Source organism: Chanos chanos, chromosome 6 (assembly GCF_902362185.1).
Source record: "Chanos chanos chromosome 6, fChaCha1.1, whole genome shotgun sequence".
NCBI lineage: Eukaryota > Metazoa > Chordata > Actinopteri > Gonorynchiformes > Chanidae > Chanos > Chanos chanos.
This window is the reverse complement of record NC_044500.1, coordinates 44,183,849-44,202,057: the sequence shown is the minus strand read 5'-3', so window position 1 is coordinate 44,202,057 and position 18,209 is coordinate 44,183,849.

Sequence of the window (18,209 nt, the reverse complement as noted above, 5' to 3'; positions counted from 1 at the left end):
TTTTGTGGTCTGCGGACTGATGATCTGTGCTATCTGATATCTGCAGAAGAAGAAAAATGTTTCAGGTCAATAAATGTTTGTTTTGAAATATATCCAGATGGAAGGGAAAGGGAGAGAAAAGAGAAAATGACATGATGGATTCAAAGTACATCTGTGCAGAGAAATGATTAAGTGTCCAGGGTTTATTGTGCTATTTCTCTCTTTCTCATTCTCTCTCTCTCTCTCTCTCTCTCTCTCTCTCTATATATATATATATATATATACGCATATATATCTCTCATACTCTCTTGCTCTTCTCCCTCTCTCATTCTTTCCCTTTCTCATTCTCTCTTTCTCTTTCTCATTCCGAATCTCTCTCTCTCTCTCTCTCTCTCTATATATATATATATATGAATATATATCCCTCATACTCTCTCGCTCTTCTCCCTCTCTCATTCTCTCCCTTTCTCGTTTTCTCTTTCTCTTTCTCATTCCGACTCTCTCTCTCTCTGTCTCTCTCTCTCATTCTCTCTGGCTCCCTCTTATCTGATAGTTGTTCAGTTCATGGACTTGTAAACAATATATAGATGTTGTTGGCCTGACGACGCAAAGCTGGAATGGCTAACCCGGACGACAGAGAGGCGTTTGAACTTGGCCGCTTGCTTGTTCAGCGGCGGTAACTGCCGACTTCATGAGACAGAAATATTTGCAGTGCACGGATGGGAGAGACAGACCGACTCCTGTAGGATATGATTTTGGTCACTCCTTCAATACCTTTACGGTAAGATCATACGGGGTCGCAGTGGAACGGGGCGGAGGACGCCCTGTTAGACTCATTATCATCAGAGACAAATTCTTCTCTGGCCACGTTGGCTCCTTCACTGCTTATTTACTCCAACAGAGTATCTGACTTCTTCTTTCCATGGTGGCAGTGTTCGTTCGGAAAGCCTCCCTGAACCTAACTACAGGGCCTAATTAAGCTTGTCCTCACTCGGCCTCTCTCTCGCTGTTCAAACTCCAATGGGAAGTGACGGAGCGAGGGGCCCCCCGATGTAAAACTGACTTGGCCTCGGTGTTTGAGAACGCTCCTCCTCGCTGGAACGCCAAAGCTCCTTTGACTAAGCTTCTCTTGGTTAAAACCTCTACAAAGAGAGCTTCTGAGCTCTGTTTGTTCGCCGCGTAAAGAATGTCACTGTTTGTACCGAAAACGCGGCTCCTTTGAATGTTTTCGCCCGATAGACGTCAAACGTGGAAACAAACGGCAGTTAAGCGCAGATTAAACCCAATCTTGTAACTTCATCTGTCCTTATTCAGGTAGCCTGAAAGCTGAGACTTTTTATTCATCGGGAAAACGCTGTCAGAGTTGAGCGAGTTCCAGAGGGAACAATATCTTGGTAACGTAGGAAAACAGAGTAATGATAATGACGATTTTGAGCTCTGCTTTAAACTGGAAATCCAGACCTCCTCTCTTTGGTTTATGGAGAGGTACTTTAAGATAAAGCAATCACACAAACTAAAAATGCAACAACTTACCTCAGCATACTCAGCAACATTGATTTAGGTCCTATGAGGAAATAGATACCAGATAAAAGTCAGTTCACTTCAGTTCAGTGCAGTTTAGTTCAATTTTATTTCTAGAGCGTTATTTACAGTAGCTGTTTGCGTAAAAGATGCTTTACAGGACACTGGGCCCGAAGCTCCCAAAGAGGAAGCTTGGAGTGACAGTGACAGAAAGAACCGGAAGGATCACATCTTAAAGCATTGGTCATATTAGAACAGAATCAACGGGGTTTAGACTTTATGAGGGATATTTCAGCAAGAGTTCAGTCAGGTGAAGGGTTCAGAGAAGCTTGGGGAGACCTCCAGTTTGTTAAAAGTGAATGATGTTGTTTATAGAGGCAGATGTAACTGAAAGGCGTAGATATTTGTATTATGTAAAAGCCGACATAGTAAGCGTGTCGCGCTAGGAGCAAGCGCGGCCCCGCGCGTTACACATTGGCTGTTGAAGTAAGTGTAGACCTGATGCTGACCTGTGCAGTGTTGATTCAGACAGCAGATGTGCTCTGGTGTTTCTGGTGTCGGACCCAGGGGAGCTGAATCTGAAGTCCTTCAAAAGGTACCTGTGCCTGTTCAAAATACTCCACATCTGGCCTTTCCATTTACTGCAAGACTGATCTAATGTAACCCCAGCAGAGACAGAGACAGGCTGGGAGAGTGGGGTTTTTTTTTTCATCGTGAGGAGCGTCCTCAGCGATTGCGGCAGAGAGGGGCGGACAACGTGAATTGGCTTTTCAGTATGACAATGTATTAAAGAACATCTGCGGAGGATTACATCTCCGTACTGATGATTATAAACGGCACTTCTCAAATGGAGGGAGTGATCAAAAGAGATGGCGGAACACATGTGTTTATATTTAACACACATATATACGCTCACACACACACACACACACACACATATACACACGCTCGTCCACATGCGCACGATATACCTAGCTGAAAAAGTCAGTTTACTTTCTTCTCTCGCAAGAAAGGGGGCAAGTCCAGCTGGTTCTTATCAGCTGGCATCGCTCGCTCCCTTTCGGACGACTCACGGATCGGCCTTCCCGCCCGCTGTAAAGCGACGACTTTCTGTTTTGGTGTTTTGCGCTCAGGGAATGTGTTTTAAAAAGGTCCGAAATGGAAACTAGCACTCAACGGCGGGGGGCGGGGTTCTCTCTGATTATTTAATGTAGCTTGTCTTCCATGACGCGAAAAAAGACGACAGGGATGATATAGTTTTATGACTTTCCCAAAAGTGGCAGGGTTCATTTTTGAAAACATTTAATAATTAATTTATGGAGGTTCAAAGTGTACCAAGTCATCCTTGTAAAATCCCACCTATTAAACTGATTTATGCTCGGTTTCCAAGTGCGTGCATGTGTAGTGCTAAGAGGCTTTCTGGAGAGACAGGGGAAGGTTCTTATAATTTAGCAAATACAAGTCTCTGTCCTTATTTTTCTCATTAGGGTGTTAAGCCCCAGTGATGAACACGTAGGGGATGTTAAAACAGCTGTCGGCTATATTTCATTACTTGTCAGCTCTCCGTATTTTACACCCGTGGAACCCAAGCTCTTTCTCTTGAACTGTGAGCATTTAGCACAGAGAGATGAATAAATATGTTTATTTATTAAAGCTTAATTATGCTACTCAGTCTTCATTTATGTTTGAATATGTTAACTTTCATGTTAGATGCAAACAGATTTTTGTCTGACAAACACGTTTTCCCAGAATGCACTCTCATGGCATGACTATTTTAGAGAGGTTTTTTTTTTAAACGCTTTAGGATCAATAACTGAAAAACTATAAGTGAAAAACAGATCGCGGGTCGTAACGCCTGTATGGTAGTCTTTCTATGCCCGTTTTCATTATTTAAAATAAAGGAAAAAAGAAATGTTGCATCGTTTACTTTGCGGTTCTTTAAATTAAGAATTCATTTTTTGTTTTGTCAGTAGATGCCAAATGATCTTTGTCTCACAGTTCGCTGAAAAGCTTTCTAACTACACTGCAGAAATCCTTTATGCCAGGAAAATCGATGCCACGTTCCTATGCGCAGCCCAAACCGTTGAGACAGGTTAAATCCTGACAGAGTCAACCTTGTCTTCATCATCCGTAATCCAGTTCTCTCTCTCTCTCTCTCTCTCTCTCTCCTACATGAGCAGACGTGTTCCTGACTACCCGCATACACCCCTGCCTGTCTGTGTGTATACCGTGCAATACTCACAGATAAGCTCTTTGATTTCTGCACTGGAGAACAAGTGGGCGCTGATGTTTCTGAAAACGCCAGCGTGATAAGCCGCGGTGATAATGTCTACACATTCCTGGATCTGCTCTGAATACTCCTTCTGGATTCTTCCAAATGTCAGACAGATTCTTTGTTTTCTTCTGACACGATGACATTTCAAAAAAAAAAAACTTTTCTTTGGAAAAATAGGTTAATGTATCTAAATTGAAATGAGCAAAGAATACATTCACATCCAAATGATACTCACATATTTACACTGTCCAAAGAAGGCGGAAAACGTAAATTAAATGTATCGCTAAAAATGCGAGTTTCACTTGGTCAAAATGGATTAGATGTGGTTTAAGAGATTAGAACTATCACAACTTTTTTTCCCCAAACCTGTCAGTTTAATCAAAGCAATGATTACATTTTATATGTATCAATGTCCCACAATACCAAATGCTTTGATTAGTTTAGAATAGAATAGAATAGAATAGAATAGAATAGAATAGAATTCATGAAGTATTTTAAATCTGGAGTTTTTCTGCCCCAGAGTACACACTATATTTGTATGTGCAGGCGGTTCAGCTGAGAGTGATTATTGTGGTGTGGTAGTGAGTGCTTAACACAGTGGAATGCTGTCTGTTTTAACACAGTTTATAGCCAGCATACAAAACACACAGCATGTAGGGCCAAAAGGTCGGAGCAGAGGAGAGGGACGTGTTGCGGGAGGCCTCCTCTGAGACTTTGATACACTGCAAAGCCGCTTCAGGAGAGCGGGATGTTTTGGGGTCCTGCTCAGATTCCTGATCTGTAGAATATGGAGTGTTGGCAGGGGGCAGGACCTCCTGACCCTGTGTTCCCCAACTCTGTCTTATTGAAGCACCTCTCTGTGGAGTTTATGTTACTAGGTACAGTCTCTCTCTCTCTCTCTCTCTCTCTCTCTCTTTCTCTGTCTTTCTTTCTCTCATACACACAGATCCACACATCACTCAACCCTTCACCCTCTTCCTCCTCTCTCTCCCTCCTCCCCCTTTCTCATTCTGTTTCTTTTTTTCTGTTTCATTCACTTGTACATATCACTCAGTTCTCTAATCTCTCTCTCTCTCTCTCTCTCTCTCTCTCTTTGTCTGTCTGTCCCTCTCCCTCTCTCTCTCTCTCTCTCTCTCTCTGTTTATACATTGTGTAGTTGTTCCAGATGTTGTAGATGATTCAGGCTTAGTGTTCTGAGAAATGGCTTGCAGCACAGTCATGTGGGAAGCTTTCACCAATGACACAGATCATTACAATTGGAGTCTGCTACTGTGTCAACATGTCCGTATCATCCTCTATGGGAACTTGTAAACATTTACGACTCACAGTCATGGAAAATGCCTTTTGTAAATGCAACCTATTATACTTCCCTTTTAAAGCTTATCTAAATATCAGTATCATTTTTATAAATGCATAATGACGGAACAGATTGACGTGCAGAACACGATTCTGTGTTACAGAATGTATTTCTCTTTACGTGATTGAGATGCGGTAAGGTCTCTTTGCAGCTCTTCAAAAAACCACAGATTCGTGACGTCAGCCAAGAGAAACTTCGCGTCTCTGTTTGTGTCTGTCTCTGATGGACTCATGGTGGAATAGAAAAGCAAAAAAAAAAAAAAATACTGCCCATGCGATTAATCACGCCAAACGTGCAGTGTGAGACGGAGAGGCGCTTACCGAAAACCATGCCGGCCTCCGTGGCCAGCCCGGCATCTGTGACGTGTTTAAGGGATTCCAGGCATGTGTCTGTTAGAGACATAAGTAATGATAATCAGACCACCCCGGACCCGGCTCACCCTGTCTGTTGATAGGCCTGATGGAGGACAGAGCTGGATTCATCTGAATCGTAGAAGGCCTCGTTTGTGTAAATGCCTTTCTGCTGACAAGCCTGCGTGTGTTGAAAAGTATGTCACAGCCACTGACTACTGCTTCTAGAATAATAAAAATGGGGGATGACAAGGGAAGGAACATGATGTTGGTAAGAGTGAGACTTCAAATGAGAATGAGCTTCCCAAAAAAAAGAAAAAGAAAAATCAAATCACATGAAAAGATTTATTAATGACAAACTAAATCCACGTGAGAACTGTAAAAATGAAAAGACACAATCAGCGTAGCAGTCACTACTGTTATAATAAACTATAATAAACTAGACTAGTTATGATCAAGTAAACTATTAATACATATTAATGACCATTAATACATTTTTGTTTATATCTTTTTACAGTAGGAAGAAAACCGAGCATTAATAGCGAAGCTTTATCATTGTGTCAGCTCACTCTACAGTTCTATATGGTCTGGGATCAGATTGCACTGAGGGTGAAGTATGGATCCTCTTTGAATCTCAAAAAAAAACTCCCATAGACCATTTTATTAAAGAGCAAACCGTTCCGAGAGCTTACTTTTGTGGTTAGGAGTTTGGTGGCTGCTCATATTTTTCTTTCTTTCTCTCTCTCTGACAACTTTGATGGTCAATTATATTTAATAAACAGTTTGGGGGGTGCAGAGATAAATCAGTTTCAGGAGGGCTTAATCCTTGAGTCACGCAGACTGCGAAGCCACAAGCTCTGGAGAAATGTTTGAAATGAACCCTAATAGAACACATATGTCACACTCCACAGGCCAGTGGGAGCCTTCCATCTAGACCTGCTAGCTCTTTAAATGGTGGAACGGTACAAGAAGTCGGGGATGGAATTCGGTAAGAAGAAAAGCCTCCCTGTTCTTCGGGGCGTTCAGTATTTCTCTGCTTTCGCCCGAATAGGTTTCTACGAGCTGTTTGTCTTCAGCTTTGGATCTACGGCATCCGAGTGAACCGAGGCCTTTAATTATGCCATCACCTCTTAGTTTATCTTTCTGTCATGGTTCTTCCACTATTTCTGCTGCAGCTGCCTGGCCTCTTCCACATGTGGTAGAGATAGTTTACAAACTGCTGGGTCAGAGGTTTACTCCTCGTCCCCGCTCCGGTTAGCGTGGGGGGGGGGGGTGAAAAAAAAACCCAAGGCAGAGCCTCTAAGACACCCAGTGGACATTATAGTCCTTTTAAGCTATTCCAGTGACACACCGGCTCTGCTGTTCAGAGCCGCACACCAAAGGACAAAGGGGACGTTGTACAGTGCTGGTCCTGTCCTCCTTGGTTTCTCTGTATGACATCGGTTTTGCCTGATGATACTGAAGAATACGACGTCGCCTCTCCTCGACTAATATTTATGTCGTTTGAAAAGCAGAAAGCTCCGATGTTTTCTTTAACAGTTATTGGTAAACTGTGGACTGAAAGCATTTCGGTTTGTCGAAATGCATTAAGGTTCTCCAAAGACATGAGTTTATGTTGGGATTTCGGCTCATAAATGGGCTAATGATTTGAGTGTCTGTTTTTGTACGGTTGCTTGTCGGTTGCTATGAAACAGTGGAACAGTGTTCAGTTAGAATTGGTGAAGCTCCAGAAGGTTAATGATGAGGCTTTGGCTCCTGAGACTCACAGACTTTCCTACATGTCTTCAGTGGTTTATGCTGAAATGATTTTAGCATACAAAAACAGATTAAAGAAAGAAGGCAAAAGAAATTATACTACCGTTGAAGTTCAAAGATGATTTGCAGGCCACTCCATGCTAAGTGTGGGCTAACGTGTGGCTGTTTTGACTGTCACACAGTACTGAATCAGTGTGCTTCATGAAATAAGTAGCTTTTATTTTTCCATTGTCAATTCTGGGCGAGTACATAAAAGATTTGGATTTTCAAAGACTTTAAGGAGTAAAGTCACGCCAAAAAATTCAGTCTAGGCCAAACTCATAATAATATCCCTTCTTTATATTTCAGGAAACGTAAACTGCCATGCCAAATCAGAAAATTTGCACCAAGAGCTTCATAATTATGTTATGTCAAACTCACAACTCATTCAAATCTAAAAACAGTTACACAGATATGACACACTAGACATTTACCTTTTTCTACCAAAGTGCTTCTTTAATAGTAGATTAAAATCACTGCATGTAATTATTGATAGCTGTCATTTATTTTATTGTTAAATCTAAGTTTCGGGTGGCATTATTTTTGATGTGGATTTCTGTTTTTCGGCCTTTGTTTTAATGTAAAGGCTGAGATTTCGGTGTGTCGAGGGATCAATAAAAGAAATAGCCACAATCAAATGTGTAAAAAAAAAAAAAAGAAAGAAAAAAAACCTCTGTTTTTCTGTTTGCAGGGACTGTACGCTTGAAAGAGCAGTATTGCCTTCTCTGGGCATTCTCATGAAATTCTGTTTCGTTGGCAAGGAATACCCTTGTGTCACATTTGTCTAATACATAGTGTTTTCTTGAGTGGGTGCAGCTGGTTCAGTATCCAATACAGTCAATCAAATGGAAATGCAAAAACAAGTTTGAGGCAAGCTCAAATCAATAAATATCACTCTCACAAGAGCTTTGCCCTACGCAGATTATAGTGAGGGCTGGCTTTCACATCCAAGAGTTATGTTCATGTCCTAAATTGTGGTGGCCTTCCCTTTTGTTAAAGACATCCTCTTGCCATAGGATAACTCATTTAATTTTAAAATAATAATCAATGGTTTCTGGCATCACTCTCTCCAAAGCCTCAAAATAATAGCTGTATGTAACCTCGGTCGAATTTTGCTTCCCAAAATGCAGTTCCTCACAGGATCACAGCTGGTCTTGTTTAATACTTTTAAACCTTCAAAAAAAAAAAGTCTCTCAATTTTTTCATCATCTAATGCAAAGATAGGAATATATTACTAAAAGTAAGAGGATGCTGAGAGGATGATGTGGTGAAAGGTAAGGAGTGGTTTTGTTTGTTTGTTTATTTCTCATTTATTGATTTGGATCCTAATCCAATTTCTTTATGGAAAACAGGCTTTGTGAGAGTTATCAAATGCACAAACTGAACAGTTCTGAATTTTCGTGAAAATTTAAATCTTACACATTTAAATAGCTGTGTCACAGCCTAATCTTTTCATACATTCACTGAAATTACATAAAATATTACTAATCTTTTCATATGTCACAGCTGGGAATAAAACCTTTCAAATTCTTTCAGATACATGCTGGACTTTCTAATGATTTCTGTGAAACATGTTCATTTGTGCGATAACTCGCATTAAAGTGTGACAGGACCATTCAGACATAGCTACATGCTAGCGGACAAGCTTGTGAGAGTCAAGCCCTTCGGGTTAAGAGAACGATAGCGCTAATTCCCATGTAATAACCCTTGAAAAGAAGAAACAATGGTTTAGTACAGTAATTAAGATGCGTTCTTTAGTTGGCTAGCAATGACCTTTCCATTCTCAGCCTAAGTCTCAGCCTTCATTGTTACTTGCCCCTGTTAGCTGCTTAGCTTAGTCTGTCTTTTTGGAGTGATTTGCAGATTTTCTTGTGTTGCAACACTCCAGCCTTTTGATGTGAGCTTGGCAACTGCTTTTGTTGATCCAAATGTGTTTTCTTTTACATTTCTTTTTTTCTGTTTGCCTTACCATCTTCTTCTTCTTCTTCTTCTTCTTCTTCTTCCTGTTCTTATTTCCTGGTCTTTATCAGCATCTGAAGCCAGCCCTTCCCTCCATGTGACTGTTCATGTGTCCATTCCAGGCTGGTTTATGGTGTTATTCTCAAATCTGAACGGCAAATTATTGGAAATTCTGAGAAATAAGAAATTCTAGAGCAAAAAAAAGGGTTGTTACATCCTTTCTGTGTATATGCACAAGCTGGTGTGTGTGTGTGTTTTGTGTGTGTGAGTCTGTGTCTGTGTGCCTGTGTTTGCTCCAAATGCCTCCAGCAGTAAAAAAAAAACAAAAAAAAACACCACGTCTCTGTTCTCACTGTAGTGTGAAAGTGATATTACATCTTACTACTTAATTAGTTCAAAACTCGAAATCCTTTAATCTCTTAATTAGTCTTATTTAATCATTTGCATCCGCTCGGCAATTTAACATCTGAAGTCGGAACAGTTTGAATCCACCACAGATGTCATGGTTCAGTTAAGAAGCCATATGGTCGCATGCTTTACGTTAAAAAGAGTTTGGGAAAGATTTGCAGTAGGTTTGAAACGGGGGAACAACAGACTGCCATTGCTTTGAAAACAGTGGATATCAGTGAAACTTTATTCTCAGATATTAGGACCCTTAGTTTGATTCAATGCAAAATAAAGCTGTTACTCAAGGAGTGTTTTTTTATTGGAGTCACCTAAATGGTCTGCATTAAACTAGTTATTATGGTGGAAACATTTGATATCGGACTATGAGAAACTAACGCACCAAAGTTGTGACAGTTTAGAATGAGTCCTCCATTTTTCTGCGTGGAGATTTCTTAAGACCGCGTGGGCAGCTTGGACGGCTGCATTTGAGCAAGGTCATGTGACTCAGATCTTATTGACAATACTGCTGAACCACACACTGCAGAACTGTAGTCCATGTCTTGTGTACAGTGTCGCTTTGATTATGCTCTGTGAACACAAACTCTCTGACAGCTCGGACTCCAGGGCTGCCTGAGAGTTCACAACTGCCACGGAGGTAAAAAAACTAAATAAATAAATGAAAACAAACAAACAAAAAAAACCCCAAAACTAAAGACAGGAAGAAAAATTCAGGAAGAAAAATTCAGAAATGCTACAGTGCCAATTTGAGAAAAAGGAAAAAAAAAAAATCTGTGTCCTCAGTAAATGTATGTTTGTTTGTTTGTTTGTTTGTTTGTTTGTTTTTGAAGAGATTGTGAGGTTTCACCCATACATATACAACCAAGCAGAAATCAAAGTTTAATCCTCTTATTAATGGAAATATGAATGCCTGGGGGGTACGCTCCAGATTAGTTCTATGAAGTGTGACTACACAGTTTATTCAAAGTACATGCCCATGTTTTAGTTACATCATCAAATCAGAATAAAGGCAACAGGGTAAAAAACAAAAAAAAAAACAAAAAAAAAAAACAGGCTTATGTCACATCTAATCTTTTCAGGATGACCAGTTAGCCTATGGCTTTGGCCTCTGCCTGTAAGGCACACACTAACAAACAGATTATTTCCAGTCAATGCAAAGATTACTTACAGCGCTCGCAAAACTGAACACGCATTTTACATAATCTATTTTATTCTCATTTTATTGTTTATTGTGGTTGTGTTCCATTTCTGAGTTCCATTTATTGTTTCCATGCCAATAGAATGTGAAATGTAATTTCCTACATCCGCAGAAAGGCCTTGTGGCAAGAGTTTAACACCACAAGGGTTTGGAGTGCAGAAAGAAGTTGATTGATAAAAGTTGCTTATGTGTTCGTAACTTACTGATTGATCAGTTTAATCTATTTGAAACTTAATAATGTAAACCAGTAGCAGTAGCAGTAAAGTCCCTCATCCCAAAAGACAGAGGCATAACACTCCCTAAAGCAGCCCATCAGCAATAACAGGGGCTTCTTACATTGACTGACATTCTCACATAGCACACAAACGGACAGAGACTTTTCCGGATCGGGGGAACCTAAAGGAGCTCTTCGTGTTTTTCTGGTTTGGTGTTTGTTTATGATCCAGGGCCGTACGTATATAGGCTGAGATTCTGTCTCCGCTACCATCCCACTGAACAAATACAAACCAGTCCTGCACTGGGCTGGACAGTTCAGCAGGTATTGACCCTGTAACTGTGATACTTTTCCTGTGGGCTGTGGTTCAGTGATACACCTCAGGCCACAGTCTGTGCACTATGAGAGAATGGCCTGTCTCTGGGAGCAAGGCAGGGCTCCTGGTTTATAGACACACAGTACACATAGGTCGCTTCACTCAGTTGAGTTGCAAGGAACTATGCAGTGGTTAGGTTATGCTAGGTAGAGCTTTTGAATGATCTTAGCGGAGTTAGCTAACGGAGCTGAGGTTTGATTTTTGGATTCTGAGAGTCACCGAACGCAGCGAGGACTCGACAGCTTTACCTTTGGTGATGAAGAAAGAATGAAAATGTGTTTGGAATGAGACAATTTCACTTATCTGCTTATTCTAACAAACGTAATTACCGAACACGCACAAGTTCACTTTTGCGTTCAATCTTTCTGAAGACGTAATGTAGCGAACAAGAGACATTTATGCGCTCATACAATTTTCTTTTTTTTTTTTTTTCACAGTCAACAAACAAACAAACTCCTACTTATGTGCTGTTTGGACCAGTTTATTTTTAGCATTTGCAGACTAGGTATGCTGTACAAGGAAGCACAACAATGGCCATGACTTTGGCCTGTTATTTTTGTAATGGCTAATTAGAAGGAGCTTGTTTCCGATTAGCTCCTAATGCTGCTTGCACAGACCATTGCCTTGTTTCCGTTTTTATTGAGTTATACAATCCTGGGCCTCCCCTCCCCCTTCGTCCCCCCCCCCCCCCCCCCCCCCACCCCCATGTCTGTGCTCTTTTGAACACACCAGATACAGGATCCTGTCTTCTCTCTTCTCGGATGTGATTTTAACAGTCACGAGTTTATCTTCTCTTTCAAGCCATATTCCCACCCCCCCCCAACTAACAGTGTGTCAGATCCTGCTCACTTCTGAATATCTTGTTTTAATGAGGGAAAACATTTCATGTGAATGGAATTGAAAAAACTAAAGAGTTCTTTTGAAGAAGAGTATTCTCTGCTTTGTTCTTTGTTTTGCTAATGGTTAAATTTGTTTAGTGGTCACAAAGTGGCAATGATTTGTGACTGAACAATTCAAAAGAATGAAGGGGAGGGGGGGAAAAAAAAACACTCTACAGTTGACTGTCTGCTGATTACACAATTTAATAACACATCTGTTCTGTTTCTTTCTTTTTCTTTATAACATTTGAAAACCTTTCTGTGAACACAGGAATTTATTTATTACTCCTCACATGTCTCCATTTTGTCACAAAATGAATTATATAGACAACGACACACACACACTTTTCCCAGTTCATCCTGTGCAACATGGAAGTGAGCTATCTTGTATGTAAAATCAGTCTCCACAGTAGGTTATAAACTCTGCTCTTAGCAAACTAGTATTTGACGCAGAACACACAACAAAGACAACCTGGCTGTTTCTTATAACCTACTTACTTTATTGGTGATAAAACCCCAGGGACCATATATTTTCAAAGTGTTCACTCGTGTACTGACATACTCTTAGGCAAAACAAAAAGAAACAAACAAACAAAAAAAAATCTAAATCTCCAGTTAAAATATGTAGAAAACCAGCGAAGTCTTTGTGTTGTGCAAAGATCTTTAGTCACAAAGAGACACAGAGAGAGAGAGAGAGAGAGAGAGACACACAGAGAGAGAGAGAGAGAGAGAGACACAGAGAGAGAGAGAAAGAAACAGCTCATTTACGTTGTCATCTTATCCCACCCATGAACAAAGCTTTGACTGACAAAGGTAAAGTTTTCTGTTTGTTTAGATCCTATTACTTTTTGGTGTAGTGGCAATAAAAGATGTGTCCTTCTGGGCTCTGGTCCAACCTAATCTGTGGAAAACTGGTCAGACTAGATAGCCTATCTGTCTGCTCTCTGTCTCCACTGTCACATCAGCACATACGTTTTTGTGACTCATGAAATTGTGGTAGATAGTTGTTTTGATAAGGTTCTCTTTTCTCACACTACATCAAATTAATGATCTATTTGACTGTCTTTTTCTTGTTTTCCGTTTTATTTTTCCTCTCTCTCACTCCCACACGGCGTATAGAACAGGAGTTCTCTGAGTTTTGCAGCTTTTCGGCCGTGAAATGTCGGATTTTATTCACTCATCCAGGCTTTATGAAGCTTTGTCTTTAAAGTTATTTCAGGTGAGTCTGATTTGATTTTTTTTTTTCTCCATTTACAAAAGCAGATGGGAAACCTTCCTAAGCAACAGTTCTCCCGTCTGCCTGGTAACTACAGGAAAATTCCTGATCTCGGAATGCAGTTTACCCAAAACTCGACGATAAAACGCAAGTATTATAGCATGGGAATATTAAAATGAAATATGTTGCACGCACGCTTCAACGCTTTGCTGCAGACTAAATGGAAGCTTGTCAGACGTTTGCGTACCACTTAATAAAACGTCTAATGTCAGGATGAACCCGTATTTACAGCATCTGTTGCAAGGATTCGGTTGCATGCCTCTCAGGCAGTCTGCAGGCCATGCCTCCCATAGCGGATTCATTTAAAATGAGTTCTCCTCCAACAACTCAAAAAAAAAAAAAAAAAAAAATCCCAGTAACCTATCCGTGTCTGGTACCCTTAAGCCACGTCTTTTGATTAATCAAGTTTCGAATACTTTATGCGGACTGACCGCTCCATGTGGGGTGTTTTATGTGTTGATTCAAAGCCTGTTTTACATTTACCCCCTAGCGACGGCATTACGTGTCGTCCACGCGTTGCAAAAGTTTCAAAATCATTTGAATTGCCTTTGAGTGTAATGCATGACCTATTTCTCTGTCTGTCCGGCTGTGGAGAACAGACAGGAGCAGTCAGGAGACCCTCATAGTGAAGAGAACCTCTTCTCCTCTCCTGTGGTCTGTCATAACTGTCAGCGCGGCTTAGCCATTCCCCGTCACCTCCTCCATTATCGCTGGTCCCTTGGCATGGTGCTAGGTATCTGTTGCTCCAGCCCTGCTGTCACCCTCTCTCAGGTGTCAGACGTCTCAAAGCCAGAGATGTTCACTGGAGCTGTCCCTCAACCTGCTCAATTACATCTCCCACAAACCCACAGAGCAGATGGCACTGGACAGAGGGCACTGATATCTGAAGAAGTGTGTGTGTGTGTGTGTGTGTGTGTGTGTGTGTGCGTGGGTGTGTGTATGTGTGTGTGTGTGTGCGCGTGCGTGTGTGTGCGTGTGCGAGGGAGATAGGGTTATACATACATCTGTTGTTTGAGTGCATTATAAAATGATGTGCAACAAATTGTCTGAGACATGTATTGATCCTCTCTCTTTTTATGTCCTTCAGGGGATTAGTGAAACTAGTTTCCACAACATCAGAGAGCTTTGATTCTTTTGCTTTGTTCTGTTTCTGAGAAGCTCTGGGTGTCTTTTGTAAAAGAAGTCATCTGTTTCCAATATTACACACTTGTCCTCTGGAAACCTCTGCAACTAATGCATTACGTTTGTCTACTTGCCAAAATGCTGAGAGCTTAACACAAGATCTAGTACAGATTTACTTAACATTCTACACTCAAAACCCAGTTTGGACAGCATACCAGGGTTCAAGGACATTGTACAGTCATTCCACTGATAAAACTACGCAGACACGCTGTAAAAAAAAAAAAAAAGAGGAAGAAGAAGAAGAGCAGTTAAGAGAACAATAGTTCTATTACAGAACTCAATTACCTATTATCACTTTAAATACTTAATTGCATTTTGAGCCACAGATGACTTTTACAGTGAAGTAAAAATCGGCATGACTTTTTTTTTTTTAAATAGGCTACATCTCCATAAAGTGTAACTAGACCCATTGTCGAAGTCAGTAAATGCATTTTCCTATTCAAGAAAAAAACACAACAAAATAGCAACTGCGCTGCTGAGCTTTGGGTCAATTTTTTTTTTTTTTTTTTTGTTCACAAAGCAAACTTCAGATTGCGTTTTCCACTTAACTTGAATTTGCACCGTTGGCAAAGCCCAACCTCCTCTCCTTAGGAAACCGACACTGATGGCTAAGACAGCCACTGCACAGGCAGCTCCAGAAATAGGTCAGAATAGCGCTCACTGATTGTCCAAAACTGAGATTATGCTCTTTTTTTTCATGGCTTTTCTGGGGTTGGCTGTCCTCAGATGTCCCTGTCGTGTCCCCATGTCGTTTTGCCTGAGTGGCACATCAGTTCTTTGTCCTCGTAAATTCAAACGACCAATCAGGAAAAAACTCGGCAGGAAAATGTGAGCGATGCCTCCCGTTACATGGTAACTGCTCGTAAACTCAACGTTTCTCGTGACTACGGCTTTTACTAGAACAAAGGGTGATTATCCTCTGTTTTTATTTCAGATAACCCTTATTCTCCCACACACACCTGGCACTGGGATTCCCTTTGTTGTCTTTTCTTTTCTTTCTTTCTTTCTTTCTTTCTTTCTTTCTTTTTTTTTTTTCAAAGACACAATCTTCTCTTTCTTATACCCATAAATCCAAGAAATAAAATTTCTGCCAAAGCGCTAAGGAGGACAACGTTGAATCATGTGACCATAACAGACATCAATCATCTCTAAAAAGCTGCGTCTCTTTGTTGAGTTATTATTACTATTGTTATATCAGAGTCAATCACCATTATCGAAAGTAAAGACAAACAAGCGAGCAAGCTCACATCTGGACATGCTTGTTTCAATAACTCTGTGAAAACCATTCTCCCTTATGTTTTGCCTGTGTAAATATGAAAAGTTGAAGTGAAGAAACTGTGCTGTCAGAGAGGCCTGGCTGGTTGTTTTGTTCACACCATCTGTCATCTACCTCTTCTTGAAGGCAAGCATGGCCTTGCAGACAGGCTCCATGTTCAGCCACGCCTTCTTCACTTCAGAAGTGCACGAGATCACAAGGTCACTCGCAGATCCGCACGGACATGTCCCCCCCCCCCCTTTCCCCAAACAAGGGGGTACTGAAACTAACCACAGGAGTGCTCCCAAAAAAAAAATCCCACAGACTCCTCATTAGACGCTCCGGGAACTCCTTCAAGATCAAGATGAAAAACTTCAGAGGGTCTCAAGACTGAAAAAAAAAAGTTTCATGCTCTGGCTGAGAATTTCAAGACATCATCGTGTATTATTTTTTTTTTTTTTGTTGTTTACAGAAGTTTTCAATTGAAGGATAATAAAGTCAGATGAGATGGGGAATATAATGTAAATATCAGTTGCAGATTTTTAAAAGAGAGCGAGAGAGAGAGCGAGAGAGAGAGAGAGAGAAGATGAAAACAAATCCAAAAAGGAGAAATTAGTCATATTCACAGAATCCCACATAGCCCACATGTACCAGAGATATCTGAACTAAAGGGGGAGGCTGATGATTACTTTATGGCAGAGTTCCAACGCCTTTTACACAACACCCCCATCAGACAGGCCGAAGATCTCTCTATATCGCCACACCACTTTCAAAACAACAAACGAATCCGCGATAGATCCCTGAACATCACGCTCAGGTCACACACAACGTGGTGATGAGAGAATCCCTGGGAAATGCCATTCAACTAAAACTATTACTCCCTGTTTAAATTCTTGTTATGATGGGCAGAGCTTCTGTCTGATGTGTTGACTCCTAGGAATATCTCGGGAAATAAATAGCGTAATCTCGCCCGTGTATCGGAGCAGAAAAGCCACGTGACTCGGTTTAGCGTGGAGAAAGACACCGCGCGTGCTGTATTTAGAAAGAACTGGGTTAATTGGTTTCACTGCGCGCACAGCTGCATTGATCTGCATTTTGAAATAATACAAATTATTACTCATATCATTTTTGGGAAAGGAAGCTAAAATAATTAATGTTGAAAAGTTGTTAAATGAATAGGCTTAATGTGGAATGGGAAGGGGGGGGGGGGGCAGTGCTGAACAGTACCTTCTTGTACTTGTTTTATTCTATTGGAAACAATTTCATCATGTTTAAGGGTCAAGACAAAAGCCAACCATCACTTTTCACTCTTCATCTACATATTTGAAAAAATGTAGCCCTCTTAACCGCACCTTGTCCTGCCTCTGCAAATTGTTAAGGCCAGTAACCACTAAACTCTATTTCTTTTGGCCAAAAAAGCGTGGAGGAAATTGCAGAGAGGTTTATCTGAATGGACTTGGAGGGCTGGAGTACGGGCACAGGGAAAAGGGAAGAAATGTATATTCAGACTTTAAGAGACTGTCCAGATTCTTCACAGGCTGTCTGCTGTCTGAGGACTGGATTAAGTCTTATCACCAATGGAACCTTGCCTGGCTTTGTCAGGGGTTCTGTGTGGGATGGACTACTTTTCCAGGAACCTCCCCTCATAAGAGAGTGAGAGAGAGAGGTGGGGGGGGGGACTCTCAATTCTGTATTTTTTTTAGATAAAAGCAAAAAAAAAAAAAGCAATGAAATAATTAAATAAAGTGATCAAAATGAATCATGAACACTCAGCTTGTTATTTCCACAAGCCAATGCCAGCCCAGAATAAACAGCCTGAGACGTGTGTTTTCTTAAGTGGTGAGAAATTATAAATTATCGTTGAGACGTGACATACTCAGTGTTTTCTTACAGAATGAGCACGTGGCAATTAAATGTTTCCCTTCTGCATTTTAAGATGTAGTATCAGAGAATGGTGTAAAATCTCACACATCTTCCGGGGTTTTTTTATTTATAGTCATGAAAAGAGATTCATAGCTGATACTGTATGTGGTTATCAGCATTTTACTTAACATTTGTCTGAAAATCCAAACATAATGGATTGAAACTTTGAGCGTGTGCTTGTGTGTGGGTGTGGGTGTGGGTGTGCGTGCGCTTGTGCACACGTGCATGTTTGTGTGTGTGTGTCTGGTGAGCTTTAAAATATGGTAT